The sequence below is a fragment of the Ovis canadensis genome, chromosome 4, assembly GCF_042477335.2.
Source record: "Ovis canadensis isolate MfBH-ARS-UI-01 breed Bighorn chromosome 4, ARS-UI_OviCan_v2, whole genome shotgun sequence".
NCBI classification, from domain to species: Eukaryota; Metazoa; Chordata; class Mammalia; order Artiodactyla; family Bovidae; genus Ovis; species Ovis canadensis.
The window spans coordinates 41,020,277-41,048,252 of NC_091248.1; the positions used below are offsets into that span (position 1 = coordinate 41,020,277).

Below are 27,976 nucleotides of genomic sequence, written 5' to 3' on the forward strand. Positions count from 1 at the left end.
ACTCTGTCCAGCTCAGAATGAGTTAATTAAGTCCATATATGCATTCAACAAGCCCATGGATCCTCTAGCTGTGGACAGTGACTGATGTGGTCATCCAGAATCGACACCGTGGACCACATCAGTGTTTTCCTACATAGCTCCGAAAACCCTAGAGATTCACTGGATCCAATGGCCCATAGATAAAATGCATAGGAATGGAAACAGACAGAGCTCGCACCAGCATCTTCTGAACTTCCTCTGATGTACTGCAAAGACTGTCAATAACCACATTCCCATCACTGACACATATCCCTGCCCACATGTCCCACAGCTCACTCTCAGAGGGGTGGGTGCACAGCCTGAAGACTATGTGAGATCACAAGAGAATTCCTCATCAACTACGTGAGGCAGGATGACAGCATGCCTCCATCTCTGAGAAGTTTTTGGAGAAGGAGAGGACAGGCAGTCTCAGGAAATAAACCTCCACTTGACAAAAAGAAACTGTACATGGTAAGCAGACCAGATCAATTCTGCTTGAACTTACACAACAGCTTCTGAGCAACAATATCCCTAATAGTCATGAGACAACAGGTTGATCCTACGGTTCTGAAGTCCCAGATGCCGCAAAGCACCTTCACAATGCTGGCCTGCTCAAATATGGAATAGTGATGTGGTCTCGGTTTGTTGCTGAGGCCAAACGCTAGGAAATTGAGAGCAATCACTCAATGAAACCTGAGGGTCTGACCTTCTGAAATTTTGTACCAATCATAGCTGGATGTTGGAAAGCCATGTAAAACCACAACTATCTCTGGACTCCCAACCACATCCCATGGAGAAGAAGATCCCATGGTAGAAGATTCGAAGTCCCTTGAAAGTAAAAACTTTGCGTGATGACTTCCATGAGTAAAGAGTAGCTGAAAGCTGGGGGCAGGGGGCAGGGACTGCAGACAGGCCACAAGCAGGGGCACAGCCAACAGCCCCAGTGGACCCACCACTACTTCCTCCTGATTAAGGTAAGACCTAGCCTCCAAGACTCCATGTTGGGGGAACCAGGCTGTGCCTCCCCTGACTTCTATGTAAGAGCTAAAACTAGGACATGGTGGCTTAGAAGAAAGTACCGAGTGTTTAGTCCCTTTGACAATACTTCTGCAGAACACTCAGTACTGGGAGATGGCCAACTACAAGAAACAGATGCTATTCCAACCAAGATCCACTCAAATAAAACTTTCCACTGACTTTCCTGAAAAGCATTCTTATAAACTCTCAGGAAAGCCAAACCAGACCATGACCCAGATAATTTATCCAACCTACCTTCTTCAGTGAGATTTGACCCAATATTAGCAATACTACTCCTTCTTTACAAAGTTATATTTATGCTTGCTAGCCAGTTTTCAAAGCTAAACAACTTACTGGTTAACCACTTACAACTTAAGTAAGTTAACAACTTACTATTCAGAGGTTGTATGAAACCAAGCAAAGTGGCTGTCTTTGCAGATGAAGGAAGGAAGGCAGCAGGCAACTGGAGGACAATACACGAGGGGCTTCTCAAACAGTACTCAAATGTCCTGGTTTTTAACAAAGCATTTGCTTTAAACAGTATAAACATGTTTTCCATCTGTTTGAATATCAATTCAAGAAATTTAAAAATTAAAAAGATTTTCAAGAAAGAAACATAATTATATAATCTGAGAAAGATTATTAACTCAGTTATTTAACGTGAAGAGATGCTCAACTGTCTAAAAACTCACATTTTCAGAATCTTACAAGTCTCTTCCTACTTGTTGGAAGATGGTAGCAAAAGTCATCAAAAAAACAAACTCTTATAATTCATTCATTTGACAAATATTTGTGAATACCTACAATGTGCCAAACACTAGTGAATTAACAGTAAACAAAACAGACATTACTGTCACACGAAAAAAGAAAAACCTACAGAAAACCCTTTACCTCAATTAAGTTTGAGAGAAATTTCTATATTACAGGGATTAACAAAATTAAATATTTCCAATCAAGTAACTCAAGTGCACATTTGTTTTGTGGTTAATCTTATAATATTTAACTTCAAATAGTAAGTAAAGTAATGCCTAAAATTCTCCAAGCCAGGCTTCAGCAATACGTGAACTGTCAATGTCCAGATGTTCGAGCTGGTTTTAGTAAAGGCAGAGGAACCAGAGATTAAATTGCCAACATCCACTGGATCATCTGTTTCTGCTTTATTGACTATGCCAAAGACTGTGTGGTTCACAATAAACTGTGGAAAATTCTGAAAGAGATGAGCATACCATACCACCTGACCTGCCTCTTTGAGAAACCTGTATGCAGGTCAGGAAGCAACAGTTAGAAATGGACATGGAACAACAGACCGGTTCCAAATAGGAAAAGGAGTACATCAAGGCTGTATATTGTTACCCTGCTTATTTAAGTTCTATGCAGAGTACATCATGAGAAACACTGGACTGGAAGAAACAAAAGCTGGAATCAAGATTGCCGGGAGAAATATCAATAATCTCAGATATGCAGATGACACCACCCTTATGGCAGAGAGTGAAGAACAAAAGAGCCTCTTGATGAAAGTAAAAGAGGAAAGTGAAAAAGTTGGCTTAAAGCTCAACATTTAGAAAACTAAGATCATAGCATCCAGTCCCATCATTTCATGGCAGATAGATGGGGAAACAGTGGAAACAGTGTCAGACTTTATTTTGGGGGGCTCCAAAATCACTGCAGATCGTGATTGTAGCAATGAAATTAAAAGACTCCTTGGAAGGAAAGTTATGACCAGCGTAGACAGCGTATGAAAAAGCGGAGACATTACTTTGCCAACAAAGGTTCGTCTAGTCAAGGCTATGGTTTTTCCAGTGGTCATGTATGGATGTGAGAGTTGGACTATAAAGAAAGCTGAGTGCCGAAGAATCGATACTTTTGAACTGTGGTGTTGGAGAAGACTGTTGAAAGTCCCTTGGACTGCAAGGAAATCCAGCCAATCCATTCTAAAGGAAATCAGTCCTGGGTGTTCACTGGAAGGACTGATGTTGAAGCTGAAACTTGGCCACCTGATGCGAAGACCTGACTCATTGGAAAAGACCCTGATGCTGGGAAAGATTGAGGGCAGGAGGAGAAGGGGACGACAGAAGATGAGATGGTTGAATGGCATCATCGATTCGATGGACATGGGTTTGAGTGAACTCCGGGAGTTGGTGATGGACAGGGAGGCCTGGCGTGCTGCAGTTCATGGGGTGGCAAAGAGTCGGACACGACTGAGTGACTGAACTGAACTAAACAATGAAACATCAGTATAGAGAACTGTCCAAAATAAGTAAGTTTTATGTTAGATTTACGTTTCCCATTTATATGTTTGGCTAATATTATAATCTTATTATCCAGTGAGATTAAGAAAAATATTTCATCTAAAACCATTCAAAGTTTTTGAGTTCTGATTATTTTCTTAGATGACACAGGATGATACAATTTAGGACAGTTTTGTACTACATCAGAAATTTTTTACAAATTCAGAATGGAAGCCAAAGAATAGAAATAAATCCAGGTAACTGTGATCTTTATTAAAACAATACTTTTCAGTAAAATAATATTTCATTAAAAGTACTATTTTCTTCTCCAAACACAATATCAACACTGAAATATCCATATGTCTGCTTCCCTAAGGTTATCGACAGACAACTGTAAGATGGAAGAAACCTCCAAAATCATCTCTTGCAGTACTTCTCAAACTTTAAGGATCGAAAATGCAGGTTCTTAAAGTACTGATTCTGGTCCATTATGTCTGGGATGGGGTTTGTGATAGTTTCATTTCTAATAATTTACCAGAACTGTTCAGAACTAAGGACAATTATATATCTATAATCCTACCAAAACTAATCCCTAAGTCCACAAAACCTTACTCACAATTCCAGAACCTCTGAAAACCAAAATTGTACCAAGTATTCTACATGCGTACCTCATGTCCTCGTCAGAACGACCTAAGAAGTAATCGAGAAGGTAATATAGCACAGTGCTCAAAAAACATGAAGTCTGGAGTTCAACTGAATGGAAATCTAACTTTCACTATTTATTACCTGTGTAGCCGCTCCATGCCTTCACTTCTTCGTCTATGCTGTATGGTTTCTCTGGGTAGTAAACGAGTCTATGCTCTAGTGCAGGCATCCCTAACCTCTGGGGTCTAATGCCTATTGATCTGAGGTGGAGCTAATGTAACAAAAATAAAAATAAAGTACACAACAGAGATAATGCACTTGAATCATCCCAAACCCATCCCCCTTCTCCCTGGTCCATGGAAAAATCATACTCCATGAAATGGGTCCCTGGTGCAAAAAGGTTGGAGACCACTGGTCTAGTGATCGATTTTGGCTTAATCACTATTATTATTTCTAGTTTAACAACAGAGAAACTAAAGCACAGAGAAGATTTTTTAAAAATGGTCCAAGGTCACACAGCTATTAAGAGTTAAGAGTGGGATTTGATTCTCTTCAAATTCTGACTCCTAAGGAACCTTAAAAATTGGCAGTTGACAACTGCCACAGTAAGAAAAAAAAATTAAAATCATAAATGAGCCATTTCTTTTATTTAATTAATCAGCTTAATATACCACGCAAGAATTACATTCAGAAAACTACTTGTAATGAATGTAATAAATTCCTGATTTGAGTACAAAGTACATAAATATAAAGTATAAGTTTTATTAGATGATCAGCTCATCCACATATTCCTTACATAAATGACGGAAATAATTTGGTTTCAAAGGGTATCAGTTTACTACCATGCATGTATCAGTTATGCATATCAGTTTGGCCTTGAGCAGAGAGACACACAAAGACATAAAAAATGACCCCTGCTGCCGTGATGCTTAAGAATCAAGAAGTGACCATGTAAAAAGTCTTCCATGCCTCCTGATAGTAGAAAGCATGTATAAGTAATTTACATTGTAGTATTTCATGTCTATTAATTCATACTACCATTTATCTCATTTGATCCTCATCACAGACTTCTATGACAGGAAAGGTAGCATAACACAGTACTAAAAACAGAATCAGAAATTACAGGTTCCAGTTTGCCACTAAAGTTCTGTGTAACCTCTGCAAAATCACTAACCTCTCTTTGATTAAGAATTCACACTAGCATAATCAAGGAGCTGAGTTGTGAAATTATCTCTCAAGTCAAGTCCATCAAAGGCAGACTGATTAAGTAACTTTGATGTAGAGCCAGGCATAAACTCTCCCGGTTATATGTGGAGAGTGGGGCTAAGTGGAAACAGCTATTTTCGATCACAGGAAGAACAGACTGTCAGAGCTTCCAGAGAACAGACTTTGAACTCTCCTAAGGAACCAGAAATCAAATTCGCAACATCTGTTGGATCATCAAAAAAGCAAGAGAGTTCCAGAAAAAACATCTACTTCTGCTTTATTGACTATGCCAAAGCTTTTGACTCTGTGGATTACAAAAAACTGTGGAAAATTCTTCAAGAGATGGGAATACCAGACCATGTGACCTGTCTCCTGAGAAATCTGTATGCAGGTCAAGAAGCAACAGTTAGAACTAGACATGGAACAACTGACTGGTTCCAAATCAGGAAAGGAGCACATCAAGGCTGTATACTGTCACCCTGCTTATTTAACTTATATGTAGAGTACAGCATGAGAAACGCTGGGCTGGATGAAGCACAAGCTGGAATCAAGACTGCTGGAAGAAATATCAATAACCTCAGATATGCAGATGACACCACCGTTATGGAAGAAAGCGAAGGAGAACTAAAGAGCCTCTTGATGAAAGTGAAAGAGGAGAGTGAAAAAGTTGGCTTGAAGCTCAACATTTAGAAAACGAAGATCATGGCATCTGGTCCCATCACTTCATGGCAAACAGATGAGGAAACAGTGGAAACAGTGGCAGACTACTTTTTTGGGCTCCAAAATCACTGCAGATGGTGACCGCAGCCATGAAATTAAAAGATGTTTGCTCCTTGAAAGAAAAGCTATGACGAACTTAGACAGCATATTAAAAAGCAAAGACATTATTTTGCCAACAAAGGTCCATCTAGTCAAAGCTATGGTGTTTTCACTAATCATGTACTGATGTGAGAGTTGGACTATAAAGAAAGCTGAGCACTGAAGATTGATGCTTTTGAACTGTGGTGCTCGAGAAGACTCTTGAGTCTCTTGGACTGCAAGGAGATCCAACCAGTCCAGCCTAAAGGAAATCAGTCCTGGATATTCACTGGCAGGACTGATGCTGAAGCTGAAGCTCCAATCCTTTGGCTACCTGATATGAAGAACTGACTCACTGGAAAAGACCCTGATGCTGGGAAAGATTGAAGGCAGGAAGAGAAGGGGATGACAGAGGATGAGATGGTTGGATGGCATCACCAACTCAATGGACATGAGTTTGGGTAACCTATGGGAGTTGGTGATGGACAGGGAAGCCCAGCATGCTGCAGTCCATGGGGTCACACAAGAGATGGACACGACTGAGCGACTGAACTGTACTGAAGAGTCTCAATAAAGTGAGTCAGCAACTCCCAGTTATATTCACCTGGTATGTCTCAACACATTACATGGCATAGGGCAGCCAGCCAGAAAGGGCTGAGACTCATAAAGCTGATATTACTTCAGTGCCAACCTGAGTCACAGAAACTACAGACAGGAATTCAACAGCAAAAGTAAGTACCCAGAAGAAGAATGGCCTTACTGAAACTATAGATTGTTTTCCTTCCACCTTATTCCATCTGTAAGTGATTGCAAGAGAATGAGCTCCTGACACTGAACTTTGGCTCATTCAACAATATACAGTAATTTAACCAAGGCCTGCTACAAAGCTGCTCAGTAAATATGGAACCAATTAATTCATTTACTAACGAGAGAAGTAAAATGAGGGAAGTAACAGAAAGAGACGGGAGAAGGGCAAAAGGGGGGAAAAAAGGAAAGGGCAAGAAAAGGAAAGGGAAGGTGAAAAAGAAAAGGACCCTAAACTGAAGTCCTCCTTCTCACTCCCACCTTAGGACTGTATGCAGAGCTACACATTCCTACCAGCATAACCCACAACAAGGCCCCAATCTCAAAGGAAAAAAGAGGAAAAGGTTGAAAAAAAGGTTTCAGCATACCCCACACCAGCCTACATCACTACTTCCCATTCAGGGAGGCAGCACGGAGAGGCTGCCTCAGAGGGACCATCAGTACATTTAGCTAAGTTGGTCCCAAATCCCTCTTTTGATACTCTGCTAAGTCACTTCAGTCGTGTCTGACTCTGTGCAACCCCAGAGACAGCAGCCCACCAGGCTCCCCCGTCCCTGGGATTCTCCAGGCAAGAACACTGGAGTGGGTTGCCATTTCCTTCTCCAATGCATGAAAATGGAAAGTGAAAGTGAAGTTGCTTAGTCGTGTCCGACTCTTAGCGACCCCATGGACTGCAGCCTACCAGGCTCCTCAACCCATGGGATTTTCCAGGCAAGAGTACTGGAGTGGGGTGCCATTGCCTTCTCCGTTTGATACTCCGGGGACATGTAAATAAAGATCCTCTTCCACTCACAACTAGTTTATCCTTGTGAGGATGATTAAACACCAGCGTGATATGGTGCATGTTTTCAATCCAGCTGCTGGGCCAAGAAGGACAGAGGGCCTTGTCTCTAGTAAGACGGCCAACTGCCCGGCTGGCAAAGATTATGGCCACTGGGTACCTGTGGACTTTCTCCTCCCACTCCCAACCAGGGGTGCCCAGATATGTATATATGTATACATGTTATATACATACATATACACTAGCCCCATGTAGTCAGTTCTCTAGTAACAGAACTCTCTCCCTTAAAATGGAGGTCTACAGTTAAACTTTTACATATTTTCAAAAATTAATTATGTACACACATGTAAGTAACTACTTTAACAAACCCTTTAATTTTTTATTAGAGCAGTAGTTATAAAAGGTCACATACTGCTATGTAATTAGCACACCTAGCATCCAATGACAAAGAAAACACAAGAAAACAAAAAGTGATACAATTAATTCAGTGTCTTTTAAATGAGATTCCATCAATTACAAAATAACTATATACAGTTTGAATAAATAACAGGTACATTCATAGGCATTTGCTTATTCAGAATACACACTAAGTTGGGCTGCAGAACCTCTCCCCACCCCCACAGCCCATACATTGGGAACCACTGGAATTAGAGTCTAAAAGAAACTACAGTATTGAAAAAACAAAAGACTGTATTTACTGAATGCTTTCCCTTATACAGAAAGAATAATAAAAGTATTTAAAATGTGGATGGAGCAGTATAGCAAAGAATAGTCCCGACAGGCTTCGAGCAGGCTCAAAGCCTCCAACTGCAAAACCACATTAACAAGGTTTCCGAGATTTTCTGATAAAAGGCCCAGAAGATACATAAAGCTGAAATAAATTAACCAAAGGTGCTTTTTAGAAGCTATATTTTTCTAACTACACACAATGCTTTTGTGCCTTAATAATAAATAACTAAAAATACAGTAAAGAGTTTTTAAAATAACCTTTTAATCTTTATCAAAAAGAAAATTACTTTCCTTATGTTTCCATTTGACAGATAAATGTCTATTTTTAATTTATATATATATCAGTCTCATTATATATATATATATCAGTCTCATTCCTAAACAAATATATATGTGTGTGTATATATGTATTATGTATATATAAATGACATGTGAAAAGGAAAAGTAGCCCCTTAAAAATAACTGATCAAAGCAAGTTTTAAAGCTACTAAAGAATAAGACAGCTGAATATCTAATTATGCAAGCTAATCAAACCCATCAATATATTAGAAAATGCCAATTTTGTGCATTTTGAACAAATTTTTTTGTATTAGCATATGTACCCAGATTATTTTTTGAATTAAATTACATACCAGGTAAAGAAAAGTATGTATAGCTATCATTCACCCAAGAAAGGGAGGGTAACAGTTATAAATATAGAAACATTTGCTTATACTTTTAAATATAAGTATATACAGAAACTTTCTTAAATCATCTACAAGGAGAAAATGGGGTAAAAGAGGATGGGTATGCGAACTAGGCACTTTGAAAATACTTTGCTCTGCAGATCTAATTTTGTATTGGTATAAACATCTTACACATAAAAAGAATTTCAAAAGCAATCTCTAAAAAGCAAAGTGAAATTTGAAAGTCTAACTGTATATACTAACAATGTGGAAAAACCACATAGAGGAAGTATTTCAAGTGATTTTAAAATACAGTAATTTTACTGTGAATCATTGCTTCAGTAACAAATAGTGTTGACAGTTCCAACAAAATGAACTCAGGCTATTGGAGGAATGGCTAATTTCAAGGCTAGAGCAGGAAATGAGTTTAAGATGGGTCTGAACACTTTATCATATCAGAAAGCTACCAAAGATTACTGAAAAAATGTCAAACTCAGCAGACAACCTGAAGAGGTTTCACCTGGCTAAAAATGGAATCAGTAACAATAACAACCACAATGGACTGGAGTACTTCAAATATCTGAGTTCATGAAATTGTAGATACTTTTAAATTTCACTGATCTTTGAAGGGTTCTAAAGAACCAACTATTTTTGAAAAGTGTTAGAGAATTAGGCATTTACAGGGGTGATCAGAGAGTTGATAAAAAATCAGTTTCTCTTTAAGGAGAAAAATTCACATAATAAGAAAGGACAGAATATTGCCATACTGCAATCCCTAATATATTAAGAATTGATGCTTTTGAACTGTGATGTTGGAGAAGACTCTTGAGAGTCCCTTGGACTGCAAGGAGTTCCAACCAGTCCATTGTAAAGGAGATCAACCCTGGGTGTTCTTTGGAAGGAGTGATGCTAAAGCTGAAACACCAGTACTTTGCCCACCTCATGCAAAGAGCTGACTCACTGGAAAAGACCCTGATGCTGGGAGGGATTGGGGGCAGGAGGAGAAGGGGATGACAGAGGATGAGATGCCATCACCGACTTGATGGACGTGAGTTTGAGTGAACTCCGGGAGATGGTGATGGACAGGGAGGCCTGGCGTGCTGCAATTCATGGGGTCACAAAGAGTCAGACACGACTGAGCGACTGAACTGAACTGAACACATTAGTGATTTAGCAGTCTAGGTAAGGCATTGGAGGTGGGGAGGGAGGAAGAAGGAAAAGAGAGAAAGAGAGAATATGAAACAAACATACATGCCTCTTGGAATAAAAATACACATCAATTCAGTTCTGTCACTCAGTCGTGTTTGACTCTTTGCGACCCCATGGACTGCAGCACGCCGGGCCTCCCTGTCCATCACCAACCCCCAGAGTTTACTTAAACTTATGTCCATTGAGTTGGTGATGTGATCCAATCATCTTATCCTCTGTCGTCCCCTTCTCCTCCCGCCTTCAATCTTTCCCAGCATCAGGGTCTTTTCCAATGAGTCAGTTCTTCACATCAGGTGGCCAAAGTACTGGAGTTTCAGCTTCAACATCACCATCGATCAAAGTTTCGTGGGGGTGGGGTGGGGGGAAATCAAACCTGAATCTGACTGAGGAAATGCACAAAGACTGAGAAAATGTTACATCATGGAGATGAACTAAGCAAAATTCAGACTATGAGAAACAGTAAAGGGAAGAAGATCCAATTCCTGCAACAAATACAGGGCAAGGGGGAAAAAGAGGAGGAGGGGAGAGGAAGGTTAAGGAGAATCTGCAGGTTAACACTGCAATATGCAAACTTATTCAACTTGATTGTAACAAAAATACAGTGGAGAGAGAAGAAGGAGGATGAGGAGGGAAAGAAGGAAGAGAAACTGGGTAATTATAAACATTTTTTAATGACATTAACAAGTTGCTGTTTATTTTTTGGCTTGATATAATGAATGGTACCAGCTATTATGCTTTAACAAAAAGAACCCTTAATGTTTTAGAGATGCATGATGAAATATTTAAAGATGGAATCATATGATCTAGAATACGCTTCAAAATAATCCTGGAAGTAGACAGTAGGAGAAAAGTAAAAAAGGATCAACACAAAATATAATTAGCCATGAGGTGATAAATGTCTAAGCTGGGTGTGACAGAGGGAAGTTCATTACACTCATCTTTCTACTTTTAAGGTTTGAAATTTTTCACTAAAAACATTTTTTAAAACACACAATAATCACAAAATTCACTTACATAGTAAATGCACTTGTATTTCTTAAGGAATCAATACCAGAAATAAACAGTCCATAAACATGCTAAATGTTCATAGCCCAGAGACTTGGGATTAAAAGATTTCTGTGATTAGTTGACAGTAAAGCAATATACACTTGGCTATTCAATCAAGACAAAGATTCTTTTAAGTGTGGAACTACTTTAAGTAATGAGTTTTAACATCCTACATGGGTTATGCATTCATTTTAAATAAGAACCATTGTCTTCTAAAATTATTGTTCTGGGAGGTTACACTGATCCTATAATAACTGGGCAGCTATGTATTGGGCCTTAATCCTACAAAGATGAATCAAGCAGTTTCTGCCCTCAAAATGCTCACAAACTAGGAAGGCAAAATACACATGGAACGATAAACAATTGTAGTAAGTGCCATAATAAAAAGTTACAAAATGTTTGAGAATACAAAAAAGATAAGTCCTCCAGAGCTTAAACAGTAGTGATAAATTTGCTTTGTCTTCCAAAGGCAGTTTTGCAGGTGAACAAGAAAAATCAATCTCTTTTCTTTACAGTTACCCTTTCTTTCCATCAAAATGGTATTATTGGAACCTGATCAGTAAAATTCCAAGTGAACAAAGATTTTAAAATGCTAGCACTACAGAAGAGTATGCCAAAGGGGAAGTACCCTTTGACTCAAAAGTAGGACAGAGAATATCATTTGTTTACTGAACTTAAGCCCAATGCTCAAGGCTATTTATACTTTTATGTCTAAGTATATTTAAGATTCCATCTATAAAAGGCAATAAAGTAAGTTGTGAGGGATAAATACAGTATTGAACAGTTTCCAAAACTACACAAAACCAAAAGACAGTCTTTTCAACAAACGGTGCTATCAAAATCAGACATCCACACGCAAAAAAAATAATCTAAGACACAGATCGTATACCTTTCACAAAAATTAACTCAAAATGGACCATATACGTAAATGTAAAACATTAAACTATAAATCTCCAGAAGATAACATAGATGACTTTGAGTATACTGATGCCTTTTTAGATGTAACACCAGACATAATCTATGAAAAAATTAATTGATAAGCTAGATGTCACTAAAATTAAAAACTTCTGCAAAACAGTATTATGATAATTAAAAGACAAGCCACAGACTAGGGAAAAATATTTGCAAATGACATATCTAATAAAGGCCTTTTTATCCAAAACTACAAATAACTCTTAAAACTCAACAGTAAGGAAATAAATTCTGGTTAAAAAATGGCCCACAGATTTTAACAGACATCTCACCAAAGAAGATATGAAAGTGAAAGTCACTAAGTTGTGTTCAACTTTTTGCAACCCCGTGGACTGCAGCACACCAGGCTTCTCTGTCTGTGAAATTCTCCAGGTAAGAATACTGGAGTGGATTGCCATTACCTTCTCCAGAGGATCTTTCCAACCAAGGGATTGAACCCAGGTCTCCTAAACTGGAGGCAGATTCTTTACCATCTGAGCCACCAGGGAAGCCCCAAAGAAGATATACAGATGGCAAATGTGCACATGAAAAGATGCTCCACATCATATGTCCCCAGGGAGACACAAATTAAAAACAGAATAAGACACCACTACATACCAATCAGAATGGCTAAAATACAGAATAACTAAATGCTAGCAAGAATGTGGAGCAACAGGAACTCACTGGCAGCAAGGCAAAATCATACAGCCACACTGGAAGATAGTTTGGCAATTCCTTACAAAACTAAACACACTTTTTACCATACAGCAATCATACTCCTTGGGATTTATCCAAGAGAACTGAAAACTCATGTCCACACAAAAACGCAGATCAACTTATTCATAACTGCCAAAACATGGAAGCAACCAGGACATCCTAAAGTAAGTGAATGGATATATAAATTGTGGTACACCCAGACAACGGAGTATTGTTCAGCGCTAAAAAGAAGTGAGCTACCAAACCATGGAAAGACACTGAGGAACTTTAAATGCATGCTACAGAGTGAAAGAAGCTAATGCAAAAAGGCTACTTACTGTATGATTCCAAGCATATGACATTCTGAGAGACAACACTATGGAGACAATAAAAAGATGCGGCGTGGTATAAGACTGGGTGGTGAACTGGCAGAGCACAGACAATTTTTAGGACAGTGAAAATACCCTGCAAGTTATTATAATGATGGATATACATTGTTATTTTTTTATCTAAGCCAACAGAACATACAATACCAAGAGTTTTGAACCCCAAAATAAATTATGGACTTTGGGTGATTATCATGTCTATATAGGTTCATCTTTGGTTAAAAAAAAAAAAAGCAGCATTCTGGTGAGAGAGGTTGCTAATGAAAGAGACTCCGTGGGAGAGCAGGGAGCACACGCGAAATCTCTGTACCTTCCTTTTGATTTTGTTACAAACCTAAAACTGCTCTTTTAAAAAGTCTTTTAAAAACTACATATAAATAATCACAAGCACAAGATAGTTTTACAAAAGGAGACAATGGTAGCAAGACACTATCAGTCATTAATTATAAAAAACTGGTACACAGCCATAGCCAGCCTTATCAATGCCCGAAAGTACAAAACTCAACTGTAAAACTGCTCAAAATTCATTCAACTTTAAATAAAGTATAAAGAAACCTATTTTTACATTATATTAAAATCAATTATTTAGATTGATTTTACAGATTTCATAATCTCTCATCTTAGTATAGGAAATAAGAGATCAACATCTCTGATACAGGAAAACCTAAGAGAACATACACAAAATACGTGTAATATATTTAAGGAAAATTGTTAGGTGATCAGAATTTTAGTTGACATAACACATTAACACATACTTCAACCAGCTCCATCGAAACACCACTCCTCCCAAAGAAAATCACTGTCTTTATTCCGGATACCTAGTGTGTAAATTCCTCTCATAATATAATCTGGTGTGGTCAAAAACCAGCTAGATCAAAATCAACAATCAAATCCTAACATCTTGTGGGACAGCTTTTTAAATATAATTTTTAATTATGAGATCTAACATTTTTATCTGGGAAATCCCCCCTGGCGAATCCCATGGACGGAGGAGCCTGGTAGGCTGCAGTCCGTGGGGTCGCTAAGAGTCGGACAGGACTGGGTGACTTCACTTTCACTTTTCACTTTCATGCATTTTTCACTTTCATGCATTGGAGAAGGAAGTGGCAGCCCACTCCAGTGTTCTCGCCTGGAGAATCCCAGGGACAGAGGAGCCTGGTGGGCTGCCGTCTATGGGGTCACACAGAGTCGGACACGACTGAAGCAATGTGGCAGCAGCAACATTTATACAAATGGAATCTATTACAAAGGGAAGTTGTTGCAAAAAGGGAACATGCACACTCAAAACTATGACAGTTCCAGTTGCAGGAATCATTCCTTTTCCCTCCCACGGAGCATAAACAGAAAAGCCAAAGGCCAGTTCCAACATATCACCCTAGAGGAGATTTTTCTATAAAGAGCCTTTACTTTGACTCAAACAAAACAAATAAAGATAATACAGCAAGCCCTAACAAATTATACTCAGAACTTGAAACCCACAAAGTGACAGAAACTTATTACTCATGCGGGTTACATTCTGGTGGCAAAATACCAGAGCTCCATTTGTATGTGTGTGTGTGTAACTCTGTGCTTAAACGTGTACAATAAAATAATAGGAAATACCCTCCCTAACTAAATACTCTAGTCTCAAGTCACTGACCATGGTGTCCAGGATCAAACCTCAGCAAACAAGGGACTGAGGCGGGGAGCATTCACTGTCAGCTTACTTACTGAAAATGGGGTAGGTCTCAGCCCATCCGACTTCATGGCTCATTATTACTCAATCCTCAAAATCAAGGGATTGAGCCTGTCTCCTTTTCCACTAGTCAGCTGAGGCTTTCAAGTCAAGTTTCCTCTCCTACCCTAGTATGTAACAGAACCAAACGTATCTCAGACATTTCAGCAGGTCATGAGGGTTGGTCTTTGATACAAAGAATTTAAAATTCAATAAAGGGATCAAAAATTGCCAGCACATTATTTTGTTAAATTCTGAATAAAAATTTTTTTTGAATCACCTAAGAATAAAATAACTTTTCTCGAAAAATAGAAAAATCGGGAATCACCTCTGCAAGGCAATAATGGAATAAAGCTGAGTCGCAACAATCTCCATGAAAATGAGCCACAAAATGATTGTCACAGTCCCAACACATGCTACAAGGTGTACCTGATGTGAGTCCAAGATGTGATTTATCACTTTATAGTTATTTTAAAGAAAGAAGCAAAATATTTATCTGTATCTATATCACTATCAAAAAAGGAAAAACAAAAGATAAACCAAGAATATAATATGTTTAAAAAATGGCAGTCTGTTTCTTAGTAGAAGTAAACTTAGAATACCTATGCCCGTTTCATGAAGGGATGTGAATTCACATAAATGATTTAAGCACTTCCTTTTCCCTAGTTTAGTTTGACAACAGACACTTCAAAGAGGAATAAACTAACAGCCTCAAGAAGAAACCAGCTGCATAAAGAATGAATTGAAATGAAATCATATCTCTTATGATTATACAGTGGAAGTGACAAACATATTCAAGGGACTGGATCTGATAGACAGAGTGCCTGAAGAACTATGGATGGAAAGAGGTTTATAACACTGTACAGGATGTCGTGATCAAGACCATCCCCATGGAAAAGAAGTGCAAAAAGGCAGATTGGCTGTCTGAGGAGGCCTTACAAATAGCTGAGAAAAGAAGAGAAGCGAAAAGGCAAAAGAGAAAAGGAAAGATACACCCATCTAAATCAAGAGTTCCAAAAAAATAGCATGGAGAGATAACAAAATGAACAAAGCCTCTTTAAGTGAACAAAGCAAAGAAACAGAGGAAAACAACAGAATGGGAAAGAGAGATCTCTTCAAGAAAACTGGAGATACCAAGGGAACGCTTCATGCAAAGATGGGCTAAATAAAGGACAGAGATGGTATGGACCTAACAAAAGCAGATGTTAAGAGGTGGCAAAACACACAGAAGAACTGTACAAAAAAGATCATCACGACCTGGATAACCATGAGGGTGTGATCACTCACCTACAGCCAGACATGCTAGAGTGTGAAGACAAGCGGGCCTCAAGAAGCATTACTACGAACAAAGCTAGCAGAGGCAACAGAACTCCAGCTGAGCTATTTCAAATCCTAAAAGATGCTGCTGTTAAAGTGCTGCACTCACTATGCCAGCAAATCTGGAAAACTCAGCAGTGGCCACAGGACTGGAAAAGGTCAGTTTTCATTCTAATCCCAAAGAAAGTAAAAGTGAAGTCGCTCAGTCATGTCCGACTCTTTGCGACCCCATGGACTGTAACCTATCAGGCTCCTCTGTCCATGGGATTTTCCAGGCAATAGTACTAGAGTGGATTGCCATTTCCTTCTCCAGCAGATCTTCCCAACCCAGGGATCAAACCCAGGTCTCCCACATTGTAGACAGCCGCTTTACCGTATGAGCCACCAGGGAAGTCCTAATCCCAAAGAAAGGCAATGCCAAAGAATGTTCAAACTACCATACAATTATGCTCATTTCACATGCTAGTAAGGTAATACTCAAAATCCTTGAAGTTAGGCTTCAACATACATGAACCTAGAACTTCCATATATTCAAGCTGGATTTAGAAAAGGTAGAGGAACCAGAGGTCAAATTGCCAACATCCACTGGATCATAGGAAAAGCAAGAGAATTCCAGGAAAGCATCTACTTCTGCTTCACTAACCATGCTAAAGTCTTTGACTGTGTGGATTACAACAAACTGGAAAATTCTTCAAAAGATGGGAATATCAGACCACCTTACCTACCTCCTGAGAAACCTGTATGCAGGTCAAGAAGCAACGGTTAGAACCAGACATGGAAAAACAGACTGGTTCCAAATTGGGAAAGTACATCAAGGCTATATATTGTCACTCTGCTTATTTAACTTTTATGTAGAGTACATCATGTGAAATACCAGGCTGGATGAAGCACAAGCTGGAATCAAAACTGCCAGAGAAATATCAATAACCTCAGATATGCAGATGACACCACCCTTATGGCAGAAAGGGAAGAGCCTTCTTGATGGAAGATAAAGAGGAGAGTGAAAAAGGTGGCTTAAAACTCAACATTCAAAAAAACGAGTTCATGGGATCCAGTTCCATTCCCATTACTTCATGGCAAATAGATGGGGAAACAATGAAAACAATGGCAAACTTTATTTTCTTGGGCTCCAAAATCACTTCAGACTGTAACTGCAGCCATAAAATTAAAAGACGCTTGTTCCTTGGAAGAAAAGCAATGACAAACCTAGACATCGTAGTAAAAAGCAGAGACATTACTCTGCCAATAAAGGTCTGTATGGTTAAAGTTATGGCTTTTCCAGCAGTCATGCAGTCCAGCAGTCTTTTCCAGCAGGATGAGAGAGGTGGACAATAAAAAAGGCTGAGCGTCAAAGAACTGATGCCTTAGAACTGTGGTGTTGGAGAAGACTCTTGAGGGTCCCTTGGACAGCAAGGAGATCCAACCAGTCAATCCTAAAGGAAATCAACCCTGAATATTCATTGGAAGGACTGATATTGAACCTCTAATACTCTGGCCACCTGATGCAAAGAACTGACTCACTGGAAAAGACCCTGACGCTGGGAAAGACTAAAGGCAGAGGAGACCAGGGTGAGAGAGGACAAGATGGTTGGATGGCATCACCGACTCAAAGGACGTGCGTTTGAGCAAAGTCTGGGAGATGGTGAAGGACAGGGAAGCCTGGCGTGCTGTAGTCCATGGGGTCGCAAGGAGTTGGACATGACTGAGCAACTGAATAACAACAAAGAATGAAAGGAACAAACAGGGGCTGCAAAGAGGAAGTTTTCGAATTCTGATAAAGTTGGAAAGAATAAAGGGAAATTGATACTCCTTTCCAAGTATTCCAGATTATCTTTAAGCAGAACACCTGCAAGTCCCAGGATTCTGTTTTTGCTTTCCTACAGCCATGCTATATATGCAATCCCTAAGTAACCTTGTTTACTTCTAACTACCTCATATGTACCATGACTTCCAAAGCTGTGTCTCCAATCCAGATACACCTCCTGAGTTTCTAACACTTATATTCAACAGTATGCTGAACGTTTTTGCCTGAATTTCTCACAGGTATTTCAAACTCATCATGTCTAAAATCAAATTTATACCATACCCCAAATTTCCTATATTCCCCTATTTAAATTAAAAGGAGATACCAGCACCTAATCAATCACTGAAAAAAAGAAATCTTAAGAGTTATCCTGAACTGCCCTCTTAGAACTCTCACACTCAACTAATTAGTTATATTTTACAGCTTAAGCATCTCTCGTGGCCCTCTGTCTCCTGAACACCAAAGCCTGAGATAAGACCTTTGCTCAGGCCTGCAAGACCACAATTGCTGCTTCTCCTCTATTCCATCTTCCACCCTGCCTCTCCTCTATTCTATCCTCCTTTTTCTCAAAGGCCAAAATGACCTCTGAATTAGAAATACCTGGCTTTTTCATGAGTAGGACCTGTTCTCTTGGTTTTGTTCTCTGGGATGGATTCTCTCTTCCTAGCAAAACCTCTATCAAGTTCCCTTCAAGAATCAGCTCAAACTTCTATCTTCTATCAAATAAGTCTTCCCTTAGAAGCACCTCTCCCTTCCCAGCTGGAAGGTTCAGTCCTCGCATTCCCTGTCTCCACTGCGCTACTTAAAGTTCTACAGCAATTGTTTATGCATATCTACCTTTTCTAGACCAGAGACGCCTTTCACTCACTGATCAAACATTTAGTAAAGTCCAGCATGTGCTCCCTACAGGCAGGTTCTGCAAGTAAAGGATTGTTCTGGGTCTCAATAAGCTCACAATCTTGTGGAGGAGGAGAATTACATATAAAATAATACAGTAAGAAAATGACAAACACGCATCAGCTATTACAAGGCACTAGTAAGAAGGAGCAGGTACTCCAACCCAGCCTAAAAAGGAGGAGGGGCGACAAATCAGAGGACACATCCTGAGGAAGGTGGTATGTAAGATTAATCTCAGAGGCTAACAGGACACAGCCAAGTGAAGAAGAGGGCAACTGCCGATGAGAAGACAAGAGGAGCAGGCACTGAAGCAAAAGAGAGTATCCCATAGGGAAGCCACCGCAAGCTGTTTTTAAAGGATAGATTGTCAGAGGCATATGTAATGTTCAAGTTTAAATCATTCTATCAATTATGTGCAAGATTTGAAATAGGCAGGAAAATCTATAAAGAGCAATTATAGTCATATTACCTAAAAGCCAGAAATAGAGCAAAAGCAGGTGTGATGAACAGAAATCTGCATACTGGAGGAATATCTAGAAGATCTGATCAACAAATCACTAGACTGCATGGAGCGTGAGAAAGAGCCATCATCACAGCTTCTTAAGCTGACTGAACAACTAGTCACCCTAAACAAGATACAAGAAAGAGGGCTGGGGGATGGTATGTTCGCTGTTTTGTTTTGTGGATGAAGAAGTGAAGTTCAGTATGGGACATATTCAGAGTAAAGATATATGCAGAGCTTAAGTGAAGACAGCCAGCAAGCAAATGGATATAGTAGTATAAGTTATTTTCAAGGGAATATTCAGGACTAACAGATTCAGAACTGATCACCACACAGTCATCTAAAAAAAAAGACAATGAAGCATATTATGAAGAGAGCAGAAAGTCAAGGATGAAATACTGGTAACATCAACGTTTTAAGAAGCAGAAAAGGAAAAATGAAGCTCATGAAGATGACTTGAGAAGGTAAGCTCAGTTCAGTTCAGTCGCTCAGTCGTGTCTGACTCTTTGCGACCCCATGAATTGCAGCACGCCAGGCCTCCCTGTCCATCACCATCTCCCGGAGTTCACTCAGACTCATGACCATCAAGTCCGTGATGCCATCCAGCCATCTCATCCTCGGTCGTCCCCTTCTCCTCCTGCCCCCAATCCCTAAGCTCAGAAAGGTATAAAAAGAACCAGTAATGGATGGAGCCCTACAATCTTAGAAAGCACGATCAACAGGTCTAAAGGAGAAGAGCTCAGTAGGTAAAGGCCAGGAAATGTCCAGAGGATTTGACAACTAGAAGGTAACTGAGGGTGACATCTAAAGAGTAGTAAACACAAAAATAGACTGCAGTAGTTCAGAGGTGAGTGGGAACAGATTTGTATAGATATATCAGGTTTTAGGATGGGAAGAAATGGCAACCCACTCCACTATTCTTGCCTAGTAAATTCCATGGACAGAGGAGCCTGGCAGGTACAGTCTGTGGGGTCACAAAAGAATTGGACATGACTGAGCACACACATGCACGCACTCAGGCTCTAGGGAAGGATCCAGTAAAAAGCAGAAGTGAGATAAGGTATGAAGCACAGAGCAGTACGTGAAGGAATCAAAGGTACAAAGAGAGTCTGACCTCCTTCATTAGAGACAGTTCAGCTTCCAAAGCACAGAATTCTTTAAGAGCAGAGAAAATACCATATTCAACTTAATGCGCCCACAGCTAGCAAAATTCCTGGAACACAATACAAAGATTCTATGATATGTATGAATGCATGCATGAATTCAGGAGGAATCTCCCTTTCTATCAGACTAAACATTCATTCACCAAAAAAAAAAAAAAAAGGACCATAAAATATTAAAGTGAAAGTGAAGTCGCTCAGTCGTGTCCGACTCTTTGCGACCCCATGGACTGTAGCCCACCAGGCTCCTCCATCCATGGGATTCTCCAGGCAAGAATACTGGAGTGGGTTGCCATTTCCTTCTCCAGGGGATCTTCCCAACCCAGGGATCAAACCCAAGTCTCCCGCATTGCAGGCAGACGCTTTAATCTCTGAGCCACCAGGGAAGGATTAAAATAAATAATCTGACCAAAGGGGGAATCCCTAAAAGAAACATTCCCTAGAAGCATGTATCTCCACTCTTGAGAGCTACTACTTTTGAGATTTATTTACATTTAATAAACTTAAAAATATCAGAAATGTATGGGATCTAGAGATATCCCATGATAATGTCTATACAGTCTTTGCCATTCAAAATAAGATCTATTTAGTAGTTTACTAAACAAACAACTAAAAATGAAATCAGTAATTCTTACATACTGTAAAAGGCATGTGGCGATCTCATCTTCTTATCCACAGCCCTGAGAACTGCATTAACCTACCCATCCTTCTCTGCCTCATCTCCAACCATGACTGTACCAGGAATATACACCTGACGCAAAGACAGCCAAGGAACACCAGGGCTGTGCACCGAGGCACACAGTGTCTATACCTGGTGAGACCGGGCTCCACCAGCGAGCTGAGCTAGACTCTTTCTCGGCAATCTGAAAAGTTTTAACTGCCTGTCGATGACGGGCACTGAACCTGAAAAAGGGTATGTATATTCTGGGACTGGAATTTTAAGGGGACATACAGGCCACTCAGTAAGCAAGGAAGCCAAATGAGAAAAGCAGAAATGAGGCAGATAACACTCTAAAAAGACAAGACGAGAGACTCTGTGATTCGCTGAAAGAGAGAGAACTGAGATTTTAGGTCAGCATTTTAGTTCCCACAGGACCAGCTGCATTCCACTGTACTACCCTGGATTCTCCATTTTATGTGATATAACTAGGGTGTATGTCTATTCCTTACAAAGACAATCAAGTCATAACTGGAAAAATTCCTACACAAGATTAGATAAGTGCCAACAACATGGAAGTCATTTTTCTTTCAAGCCTAAATAGATACCACACACTGTAATACGCAAGTAGCTACGCTTTCTAATCTGAGCTCTGCTCACAGATCATGTGACCCTGGGCAATCAAAACGTCTGTCAACATTTGTTTACTCACTTCTAAAAGGAACTGAATTACATACTTCTTATACTTAAATGGCTTAAAAATTAACTTGAGATGATAGTGAGGGGTGTGTGTAACAAATTCACAGATATGCTCGAGACAACTCCTTGGAAGTCTCCTATGAACTTCTGTAAATGCAAGGAGAATGTAAACTTAGGAGAATAAAAAGGCTCTATCCTAAAACCCTTAACTGGGTTATACGTAATAAATTATTTTGCTATTGAGATCATCATTAAGACTACCAGAAATCCAAAAAGCAGTACCTGCAGCAAATATAGTTATCTATGTGAAAATAATGAAACTGCCAATGAGGACAAAGCACTCATCTGATACACTGCCTCCCTTCCTGGGCTTCTTAAAAATGCCTTCAGACTACGGTTTAAACCATCTTCCAAGGGATTCCTGAAGTATAGATCACCATGCTCTGAACTGTAAGAATGACCCCCATCACACTGGGCCATAGTTACAAGGGTAGACTTCTATAGCTGGTTTAATGGTCTTTGAGACAGCAAAACAGAATAGCTCTATCAAATAATATAGGTAATCAAGAGTAAGTGGTGACTGTCATCTAGCCAATAAAATCTCTTGCGACTGTCAGCTGAGGTGATGAGAATAAAAGTAGCAGTGAGATAGCAACAGAGTTAATCATGATGGCACAGCGCCAGCATAGGCAATAATAAAAGCCTAATGCTAGGGAGTGTCACAGGGTAACCATTAGCTAGATCTGGGTGGGCGTGTGTGTGTGCATTAGCTAGATCTGTTTTATATATATATATGTATGTGTGTGTGTGTGTGTGTGCGTGCATTAGCTAGATCTGTTTTATATATATATATGTATGTGTGTGTGTGTGTGTGTGCGCGCATTAGCTAGATCTGTTTTATATATATATATGTATGTGTGTGTGTGTGTGCGCGCGCGCATTAGCTAGATCTGTTTTATATATGTGTGTGTGTGTGCGCGCACGCGCACGCATTAGCTAGATCTGTTTTGTGTGTGTGTGTGTGTGTGTGTGTGTGTGTGTGTGTGTGTGTATAATGTTCTGGTGGTCAGACATGTGTTTAACTCCAGTCTAGATCTCAATCTATTTGAAATCAGGAAAAGCAACCATTTCTGGTATACTGTGAAGTCTGGCTATCTAATAAGACTCTTTTTTCACAAATTTCTCCAGTCCCTTATAATATAAAATTCTCATCACTGAAGATAATTCCAGAATCTCTGTGCCTTAAATAATTTTTTAAAAAAAGTCTAACATAGCTCATACTTTTCATAAAGCTAAAGACCTTCTCAGTAGGTCTCTATCTTTAAAACTAAAGACATAAAAACAATGACCTTCAGATTCTTTCCTCAGTACTACAGACATAAGTTTATATTCTATTAATATATTCTCTATTAACAGAAAAACTCAATTAGATCTTTCAGAGTTGACATTAGCATCTTAACTTCTTTTTTCCTGGTAAATATAACTTAGGGTCATTTTATGACAAAAATCAAATTAAAAAATGAAATATGGAAAGAAATAGGCAGACTTTAATAATGTCAGAAGGTCATTATTTACTCCAAACTAAATTAAAATCAACCTTACTCAAAAACTTAAGGTATCTAATGACTATTTACCCTATCTTAAACCATTTACTTTGAAATTTCTACATTACCCATTTATCAAGCATAATATAAAGCATTGTTTTCATAAGTAAGTTATAGTGACAGGATGGATAAAGAGACAAAAAACAACTGCCAAAGCTCTTTGCAAAAGTAGAACACAAAGAAATCTCACCCACACTAAAGTCAGAGCCTATAAATAACCTTGAAGGCACCCAAGACTATTTTCGCTATTATTGTTTCTTTATTTTTTCTTTTTTATCATTTTCATTTTATTTTGTACAGCAAACAGATTAATGGCACCCCACTCTAGCACTCTTGCCTGGAAAATCCCATAGACGGAGGAGCCTGGTAGGCTGCAGTCTGTGGGATCGCTAAGAGTCGGACACGACTGAGCGACTTCACTTTCCCTTTTCACTTTCATGCACTGGAGAAGGAAATGGCAGCCCACTCCAGTGTTCTTGCCTGGAGAATCCCAGGGACGGGGGAGCCTGGTGGGCTGCCGTCTAAGGGGTCACACAGAGTCGGACACGACTGAAGCGACTTAGCAGCAGCAGCAGGCCTCTAAAGGGCATACCAGGTGGCGCTAGTGGTGAAGAATCCACCTGCCAATGCAGATGTAAGAGATGCGGGTTTGATCCCTGGGTCTGGAAGATCCTCTGGAGAAGGAAATGTGACCCAATCCGGTAGTCTCGCCTGGAGGATCCCATGGACAGAGGAGCCTGGCAGCCTACAGCCCATGGGGTCACAAGAGTCAGACACAACTCGGCATGCATGCACAGACCCCTAAAACCATTCTTATGGATTCTAACGACATAAATACAGTGAGAGAAAAGAAGTGAAGGAGCACAACTTCACTTCAGTTTGAATGAAAGGAACAAAGCAAGATCATAGTCAATGAACCTCTAGACAAACCATAAACCTGTTTGAAAAATCTATTTTATTAGATGTATCAAATAGAAGTTGACACCTTAAAAAAAAAACAAATTGTTCTTTGGTTCATTTTCCTTTTCAAGTCACCATGATTTTACAAAGAGAAGTAGAAAGGAAACTGGGGATATGTATTAATAAGTATTAATATGTATGTATTAATAAAATCATGTAGCCACTGTGTAAAATGGACTGACAGTTACTCAAAACTTTAAACATACAACTACCATATGACTGAGAAATTATACTCCTAGGAATATATCTAGGACTGAAAACTCAAATACATATACGTATATGTTCACAGCCAAAAGATGGAAATAGCCTAAATGTCCACTAATGAATAAATGGATAAGCAAATTGTGGTCTCTCCTTATAAAAAAGTATTTATTATTCAACCATAAGAAGGAATGAGGCAGTAGTGATATATGCTACAGTGGGGACAGGACATTACGCTAAGTGAAAAGGGCCAGGCTCAAATGGTAGATATTATATGATTCCATTTATATGAAATACCCAGACTAGAAAAATCCCTAAGACAGAATGTAGAACAATGGCTGCCAACTGCTGAGGGAAGGAAATGGGAAGCAGCTGTAGTGGGTACAATCTTCCTTTCAGGGTGATGAAAATGTTTTAGAACTAGATACAGGTGACCGCACATCTCTGTGATTATACTAAACGCCAGTGAATTGTTCACTTTAAAATGGTAACTATCTTATGTCAATTTCACTTTCACCTCAATTTTTTGAAAACTTTTAAATAAGAAAAAAAAACTGGGTCAGCCATTAGAAGCCACAATTTCTAGAACCGGGTTCTAGGCCAGCCACTTATAGCTGACCTCTCTGAGCCTCAATTTCTTTATCTGTAAACAGGTTGGGAACAGATGATATCCAAGCTTCCTCTCATTAACTGTTGCTCTATATGTGCAGCTCTGAATTTTTAAAGAATTGTATCAAATAGGAATTTATCTGGGAAAAAAAAAGCATGAAGTACTGGTTAATGTTCTCAGACTGTTTTACATGAAAGTCATTATAAAGTTTAACAAAACTGCCTCTCATAATGACTTTAAATTAGGTGGACATACATTAAAAGGCAAGTCAATAAAGGCAATTCTGTAGAAGTAAAACTAATGTGTTCTAAGATTGTAATTTTCTAGTAGTCACGCTATATCCAAGGACCGAAGTTAGAGAACCTAACCACAATTACAAATAAATAAATGAAATTTGCAAATCTAGAAGAAAGACTGGATTACATAACTCTCAGGCATTTTCCCTTAACATCAGTTCTTTCAGGCTTTAAGAGGTGCTGAGCATTATGTAACCTGCAGTCACTGACTTTGGTAGTCTGTATTGCAGATTCAGAGTTAATCTATTAATGTGCTGTGCTGTGCTGAGCCTAGTCGCTCAGTCGTGTCCTACTCTTTGGGACCCCATGGACTGCAGCCCGCCACGTTCATAGGATTGTTTCTGCAAGCAAGAATACTAGAGTGGGTTGCCATGCTAGTTCCTCCTCCAAGGGATCTTCCCAACCCAGGGATCGAATCCAGATCTCCTGCATTGCAGGCAGATTCTTTACCTTCTGGGCCACCAGGGAAGCCCTAATCTAATAATATACACAGCTAAAAATAAGGTAAACCATAAATACTAAAAAGCCTAACTGGTGTTCTCACAACTCTTATAAGTTGGCAGACTAAAGCCACATAAGCAAGCCAAAATTTTCCTCAGGAAGCAGCTTTGGCTATATTCTAACATAACAATTGTTGACCTGAGTTATCAGAATCTCCCACCATATAATATAGCAGAAATAATTTTGGTCTAGAAAACTTAAGCCAAATGATGTCAGCTGCCACAGCCAAAGAAATATCTTAATAACACTCCTATGAACTGCTTCAATCTGTACTGGCAAAGTAAACTATGAGATGTGCCCACAAATGATTGAGCCAACTGAATAGCTGTGCAGCTTTTTTTTTTTTTTTAATAAATATCAATTCAGCTTTAGAAAATGGGTGCCATTCACACCCACCTAAACATAGGTAAATCAATGAATGCAAACCAAAAAAGAGAAAAGGGAAACAAGCATCATTTACCAATAACTGCTCTTCAGTCATCTTGCTAAGCACATCTGAAAACCATGAACACAAAAGATACTTATAAAAAAGATGCATGTCACAAGCGACTGTTAAAAGCATCCTCTCGATGTAACCTAAACCCCTATGATCCATCATAGGCATCGTATGCTTGGTGTCACAACATCAAAAAGTTAATTTTCCTTTTATAATTCAAACGTGAAATAAGATCGCTGAATACAAAATCAATTAATTGTTAAAAGTATAACAGCTTTTAATCATGGACATATGTTCTGCTTAGTAAGGGCACATGGGTTTTAATTACTAGCTGACATAATAGACTGTAATTATGCAAAAGTATATTTTCCACTTAGCATATAATTTTCTTATTTATATATCCAGCTACCACCAAATTGATGACTATACTACTTACCCTATTGTGACCAAAAATACATTAAATTTTTTTATGCTTTTGAATGTACTCGTCTTTCAGAAGTAATTCCATAGTTCATTTGTATAACTAGAGTAGCTCTTGAAGTCTACTAGTATTATACTTTAAAAAGCTTTAATTTAAAAGAAAAATAAATTTGCTACACTCTGTTGACATCTCTCGAGTTTAACAATGCAAAAAAGTCAAGTTATGTATCAAATTAAACAAATGAAGTACAGTAAACTAATTTATTCTGACAAATGTGAATCACTGAAACAATTATAAATTTCTAGTTCTATATATAGTTTATACTTTAGTTAATCCAGACTGAATGGTTTATGAAACTCATCTCAATCCTCTATGCATAAAATGCCAATGTATAAACTTTCCCTAGGTAATACACAAGGTCCCTTTTCACTGTTTCTAAGTCTACACCACTTCTTCAACACTGAAAAAAATCTGGAGTTGTGCAATTAAAATTGTTTCTGAAAAGCATCAAGTGTAAAAATTAAGAAAAAGCAAAGGGTTTGCTATTCTTAGGTATAGCAGAGGGTCCAACTCACACAAGTAAGCATGCTGGAGTGAGAAGAGCTATGCTGGGCAGAACTAACCAGACCCTGATACTCCAGAGCTGCCTCTTGCTACTGTGGTAACAAAAGAGACCAGTCCTCTCAACACTCCCCTAGCAGCTTGTGGAACAGCAGTGTGAAGTGCTGGGCTTCTCCATGGATCTTACACAACCAATCCACATCCCTTAACAGAGAGAAGAATACAGAGCTAGGACTTCCTATGAAGTTCAGCCCATCTAGGTCTTACACTGACTCCTGAGAGCCATTCACCCAATTCCCAACTCTCACTGACCATGGGACCACTAAATATATTTTCCAGACCAATTCTGCACCCATGATGCCCTGCTGTCATCGCCATGTCACGACCAAAAGATAAATGTAGTTATCGGTCCTCTCCTGCACTCTCACCACTGTACTGTTCTTGTTACTTCCTCC

At 39.1% G+C, this 27,976-nt stretch overlaps 1 protein-coding gene and 1 pseudogene across 4 annotated transcripts in view; both read right to left on the reverse strand.

Annotated features, from left to right (window-relative positions):
- The window catches only part of SNX13 (sorting nexin 13), a 148,460-nt gene that overhangs the window by 102,105 nt on the left and 18,379 nt on the right, over positions 1 to 27,976 (reverse strand). The gene's annotated exons all lie outside the window — the stretch shown is intronic.
- LOC138439034 (mesoderm-specific transcript homolog protein-like) lies at positions 13 to 27,899 on the reverse strand (annotated as a pseudogene).